The sequence below is a fragment of the Peromyscus eremicus genome, chromosome 15, assembly GCF_949786415.1.
Source record: "Peromyscus eremicus chromosome 15, PerEre_H2_v1, whole genome shotgun sequence".
NCBI lineage: Eukaryota > Metazoa > Chordata > Mammalia > Rodentia > Cricetidae > Peromyscus > Peromyscus eremicus.
In genome coordinates, this window is record NC_081431.1 from 83,000,767 (window position 1) to 83,007,674 (window position 6,908).

The window sequence follows — 6,908 nt, forward strand, 5'->3', positions numbered from 1 at the left end:
CCCCACCAATAGTAGTTGTATATGTTTATAATCTAGCACTGGGGAGGCTGAGGCAGAATTCTCCCTGTGGCTCACTGGTAGATCAATCTGCTATAATTGGTGAGTTTCAGACCAATGATGTCTTGTATCAAAAAAAAATGGATGACTGTTCTGTGGTTGTCTTCTGATTAGCATCTACATAAACATAGATTACACACACACACACACACACACACACACACACACACACACACACACACTATAGACACGTTCATATTTTTAAAGTTTAAAAATATTGTTTTAACTCCATAAATCACACAATACTAATTAAAATACAAACAAAATCAAACTCAAGAGAGATCATGTGAGCTCTCACGTGAGCTAGGATGGGAGCACACAAATAAACCCAGGAGCTATGGAGGAAGAAGCAGTCTGACCTGATATGCTTACTTCCAAGGGTTCACTTCTGGCAATACCACCAGCTCTCTGTGCTGCACAGGGCTTCCTACCCAACAAGTTCAGATCGGGTGAGCAGGGTGGGATATAAGCACAAGCAAAAATGTCTTAGTGGCTGAAAGTGCCTAGTTCTTAAGGGTACAACTTATGACAAGTCTGTCCATCATGATGTTAACAAGCTAAAGTTTGCCCAAAACAATCAGTCTGTTGGAGATCTGTGGAAGGTACTGTGGGGCTTTAAGTGCCATCAACTCTTACTGGGTTGGTGAAGAGTCCATATATAAATTATTTTAGGTTATCCCTATTGATCCATTCAATAAAGGGATCAAGAGAAATCCTGACACCCAGTGGATCACCAAACCAGTCTGCAAGCACAGAGAGATGTGTATGCTGACATCTGTGGACCACAAGAGTTGTGGTCTTGGAAAGGGCCACAGTTTCCACCACACTATGGGTGGCTCTGGATGTGCAGCTTGGAGAAGGTGGCACAATATTCTCTAGCTCTACTGTTACTGTTGAAAAACATGTTTCATGTAAAATTCATACCCAATAAACAATGTAGGCAGAAAAAAAAAAGACTGATCACATGGTTGGGTACATGTCATTTCAGTGGTTTTTATATTCTTGGCCCCAACTACAGAAGTTTCTACATTGCTCTTTGCTTGTCTGTTACTTGAAATGCCCTCCCATCACTGTCCTCAAAGCCAGAGCAGTATAGAGTTCAGCCAGAACCAAGGTCATTACCATTCTCACTCAGCACAACTGTGGGGTCAATTCTGTTGATCACTTCTCCCCATCCTATACAGTCTCTTTCTTAGCTATGTTCAGTCATTTCATAGAATGAGAAGTTAGACAGTGGCTGAGGAAATAACTAGGTTGAAGAAGCATTTTACGGTGGGAGTGTAAAGACCTGAGTTTGAATCCCCAGCACACATAGAAAGCCAGCCAAGTAGCTGATATTGGTTGTCCTTAGGGAGGTAGAAACAAGAGACTCTTCAGAAGCTCTAAAAAGCTGCACTATAAGAGCAGTGAGAAATTAAGAAGACAGGGAGGGTGGGAAAGGAAGAGAGCGACAGAGTCTCTTTCAACACTGTGAAAGGCTGGGACCAGCACCAGAATGTTCTCTTACTTCCACACATGGCCCATGACTACATAGGAGAGAGAAGGCACAGGCTTCAGCCCCTTGCACCACACTTCTCCAGTGATCCTAGTATGGATACTCCAATGCTTCTCTGTGGTACTGTGGACATTCCTTGCTACTGCAATAGTTCAACTTTTAGTCTCCTCTCTGGGAGTCCTAGAAGCACAAGGTACAGCTGTTGTGATTGGTGTCCTTTTTGGGACTCTCTAATGCCAAGGTCAGAGGCCCACTAAAGTGTTCTTGTGTTTAGTAGTTTGGCTGATGGATTGTTGCAGGTAATCATCCTCCTGGGTCAGGACTAAGGCAGTTTGGAAATCATTTCCTTGAGATCTGTTCCATTAAAAGGATTAACCTGATAAACATATTATCCAATTCGTAACAGTAAATGTGAACACCACATGGTTATTCCATCTTAGAAGCTTAGAATAGGCAAAACTGCTCTTTATGTATTAACAGGGGTCAAGACAGTGGTCTTGTTTTTGGAAAGAAGAAAATCTTTTTGAATTCCTAATAAAAATAACCAGTATATTAGTGAGCTATTTTCAAAAATATCTTTTGCTCTCTAAATTTATTGTAGTGTACATAGACAAGTTTTGTAGTTTTCCACATACAAACTCACAGTTTCAAAGAAAAAGAAAACCTTTTGATTAAAAGTATAAATTTGACAAAAAAAAATCACTTAGCATTTATTGATCAGGATTTCACTGAAAGTGTAATTGTGCCACCCAATATGAGTTGAAGCCTTAACTCCCACAAGTGTAAATGTGAAAAGAGGCTCTTGAGGATTACTCTTGCTTGTAAACTTGATAGGATTTAAGTCACCCTGGATTTGTTGTGAGGTAGTTTTTTAGATTTGGTTAAGTAAAATGGGAAGAACTTAGCCTAAGTAAACATGTGCAGCACCATTCCATTAGATATGGTCCTAGACTGAAAAGGGGGGGGGACAAAATGAGCACCAGCATCCATCTGTCTGCTTCCCAAGAAGTGCAAGAGCAGGTACAAGAGCAGGTACAGTGTGACTTGCTGCTTTATACCCCACCCCTACCTCCACACTGTCTTCACTATGATCGAGAGCATCCTCAAATGGAGGCAAAGCAAACCCTTCCTTAAGTTGATTTCATCACATACTTTGTTGCAGCAATGAAAAGGTAATTAATATAGAGCCATAAAAGTTATAATTAAATTTAGTGAACGATGACCATTTTTAATCAGGATAGACTCTTATTCTAACAATTAGGGTGCTGTTGAAGAAAGGTAGGTCAAGGCCCCAAGACATACTAGGGAGAAAGTCATATGATGGCAGAGGCAGAAACTAGATTGGCACATCAGCATACCATGGAATATCTAACATTACTTAGGATCACCAAGACCTAGAAGAAGCAAAGTCTTAAGACCTTGAAGCAAAGGGGATCCTATTGACACCTTGATATGAGGATATCATCTAAGCAACTCAAAATAGCTCCAGGAAGTCCCTGAAACTGACTGGATTCACTAGAACCCTCTCTCTCTAGAAGTACATAAGCAGTAAAGACTGCTGAGAGGCATGCACTTGTAGACCAAGCTGTAAGGAAGAAGGCAAGCCCAGATGCATGGGAAGAAACAAAGACCAGCTAAACTGTCTAGAAGAAACAATGACCAGCTGAGCTGCCTCGAAGAGTATCAGAGCAACTAAGCTACTAGGAAAGGGTATCTTTGAAGAACCTGTTAAGCTGCCCACAAGCTATGCAGTGTGCTCTAGGTTTCCAGCTTTGGTGAGCTGTTATACATGTTGGAATGGGCTGTGACACTACAGCTGTTTTTGACTCATTTTCATTCCTGTAACACATCTTACTTCTACAAATAACCCCAATAAACTCATTCACTGTAAGACAAATTACTAAATGATCTTATTAATCAAAAACCTAGAGACAGATATTGGGGTGAAAACTGAGGGATCAGAGAGCAAGTCAGCCATGTCTTACCTCTAGGAAATCCTCAGCCAAAGAGAGAGATACTTCCTGTATAATCAAGCCTATATACCTTTCTGTGCCATGCCATCTTACTTCATCTCTCCACCCAGCTCCATCACTTCCTCTTTCCATCAAACTCTATTACTTCCTGTTTATCTGTACAGACCTCCAGACCTCTATGGTTAACTAGCACTGAGATTAAAGGCATGAGCCACCATTCCTGGCTCTGTTCCCAGTGTGGCCTTGAACTCACAGAGATCTGGATGGCTCTTTACCTCCCAAATGCTAGAATTAAAGGCATGTGCTACCATTGCCCGATTTCTATGTTTAATATCGTGGCTGGCTTTTTCCTCTGATACCCAGAGAAGCTTTATTGATGTGCACAAATAAAATATCACCACAGTTCGCCAAGTTGTACTCTACTGGCATCCGTACTTTGGTCTGTCATGAGCTCCATATCTAGGCTGCTTGTAGCTAGAGTTTTCCTGCCTGGCCCACAGTCAGGACAAATCTCTCTCACCTGCCAGTCCCACAGCCACTCAGACCCATCCAAATAAACACAGAGACTTATATTGCTTACAAACTGTATGGCCATGTCAAGCTTCTTGCTAACTGTTCTTACAGCTTAAATTAATCCATTTTTATAAATCTATACCTTGCCACGTGGCTTGTGGCTTACCGGTACTTTACATCTTCCTTGTCCTGACGGCGGCTGGCAGTGTCTTTTCACCCAGCTTCCTGTTCTCTCAAGTCTCCTCTCTGTTAGTCCCACCTATACTTCCTGCCTGGCCACTGGCCAATCAGTGATTTATTTATTGACCAATCAGCAACACATTTGACATACAGACCATCCCACAGCAGCTGCTGAAATGTTTGTTTATGTCTCCCCAAGAATAATGCCATACAGCACACGCTAGGCTTGGTTTCCATGAATTTCATGTTATACAAAGGTACCTCATCTTTTCCATTTTACTAAGGAAGTAGAAAGGACAGGGACTCAAGGTAGAGATCTGGAGGCAGGAGCTAAAACAGAACCTGTGAAGGAATGCTGCTTACTGGCTTGCTCTTTATGGCTTGCTGAGGTTGCCCAGGACCACCTGTCCAGACCTGGAACCATCCCAAACCATCACATTTTAATCACTAATCAAGAAATTGCCACACAGACTTGTCCACTGGCCAAGCTGATGTGGCATTTTCTCAACTGGAGTTCCTACTTTCCAGATGACTCTATCTTGTGTCAAGGTGACAAAAAAACAAACCAACAAAAACAAACAAACAGACAAACCTAACCAGAACACTGATGGAGCTGTCACTCCAGCCCACTAACCATTTTCAAAGAATTTTCTATGGCTGACTTTAGGGACAGGTATACTTGCCTTTTGTGGCAAGTGCTTGTATTTCTCCTTTAGTCTTGCAGAATGCTTGTGCTTGCTAAAGATGTTTATATTTTTACTTTCAGCAATTAAAAGAAGTAGTCTACCAATTGCTTCTGTCCTCCATGATACTGAGACAGAGACTTTCATTTGAACTGCTTTTCCTCGGTTTTGTCATTTTTTTCTGCTTACAAAATATGTGTTACATAATGCCAACATCTCATTTGTCTCACTGCTATTAACTGAATATCTGTTTTCAATGAAATAATGACCATCATGGATCTCCCTACACTGACTAGTCATTTTTCCTTGTATTCTGAATATTTTGTCTATTGTGCTGGAACACACTTATGCTATTTAATTAATGTTTTTTAATTGAAATATAGATGAAAATCAGAATTATATGCATTTATGATGTGCCACATAGAATATGCATGTGTATGTGTTAAGAAAAAAAGAAAAATAATTACAAATTTAACTTTGAGTACTCAATGTCATTAAATCCTGCAAATCCATCATCTGGATGGTATTTAGATCTTTCTTTTTATCCACATACACTTTCTTGATCACCATGTGAATCTTCTTTTAGCCCGGTGAAGCCAATGAGCTGGTCCATGATGAGCATGGATCATTGGTACCTTGTGATCTTCCATATTCCTTGTGATGCCTGAGGATAAGAAAGCAGATTCTTGGAATCCAGTCACAGGCCATCAGGTATCTCCCTGTGATAGAAGAATATGATATCTTCCAAGAGGTGCACTCTTACTGCCTCACTCACTGTCTCTGGAAGGAAAGAATGCCTGTCGTCTCAAGTTTCCTGAATGGACTGCTTGCTACTGAGAGACCCTGCAGGTGTCCAGGCAGGGAAGCAAATCCACAAAGACATGAGAATAAAAACTGGGTTCTGATTGAATTGTCAACATGGATCAGACTTCAGGGAGTCTAATACCAAGCTGTTCATTGTCAGCATATTTAAAGCAAGTACAATTTCAGAAAAAATTTCCAGGCAATAATCATTCCCATTTAAGCTTTCCAGACAATGATCATTCCAACTGCAGGTGCACAATAAGGCTTAAGATGTGACCATATAGAACCTCCTCTACAAGGTACACATAACCTTGAGAGTAGCTTCTACAGCTAAAAAGCCTAGACTCTAATGTAGTCTCTGTTCAAGATAGCATAGAGTTTAGCGCTACATAAAATACATGTGACATATCCACTAAGGACAGGTTCTATTAACTGGGAGCTAAAGATAATGATCTATGGAGGAAAAAGTCTGAAATAATCATTCTGGGGAATTTGGGTAAGGTCTGCCTCTATAGTAAAAGTTAGGTGAAGTCTTTCTCCACAGATCGCAATAAGGTTACCAGACCCTTATCAATATCCACTCCCAGTCTTTTTGGTGGAAAACAGATACGTCCTCCTTAGAGGACAGGCTCATACACGTTTAACATTCCTGGTCCCCTCATGTGTGGTGATATTTTATTTGTGCTGATGTGATGATATTTTACTTGTGTTTTAATAAATAAAGCTTGCCTGGAGATCAGAGAAAAAAGCCAACCATTATAAGTAAACACAAAAGTCATGCAATTTAACACATGCCTTTAATCCTATCACTTGAGAGGTAGGGAACTGTCTAGATCTCTGTGAGTTCAAGGCCACACTGAGAACAGAGCCAGGTGTGGTGGCACATGCCTTAATGCCAACACTAGTTAACCATGGAGGTCTGGAGGTCTGTACAGACAGACAGGAAGTGACAGAGCTCGCCAGGAAGAGGAAGTGATGTAGCTGGACAGAGAAAGCAAATCAGAGATGGCAGAACAGCAAGGCATATAGACGAGGGTAGACAGGAAGTGTCTCGCTTTTGGAAGCTGCGGAGTTAGTGAGATGAGTTCACCTGGTGGCTCTTCCTAGTCCTCTGATTTCTCTCAGGCTTTAATCCCAATTTCTGGCTCCATGTTTTTTAATTAATAAGACTGTTTAGAAATTCATCTACAGTCATGCTCTGTG

At 41.0% G+C, this 6,908-nt stretch overlaps 1 pseudogene; it reads left to right on the plus strand.

Moving 5' to 3' along the window:
- The first annotated feature begins 365 nt into the window (after nucleotides 1-365).
- LOC131924980 (large ribosomal subunit protein eL15-like) lies at nucleotides 366-936 on the plus strand (annotated as a pseudogene).
- The last annotated feature ends 5,972 nt before the right edge of the window (nucleotides 937-6,908 follow it).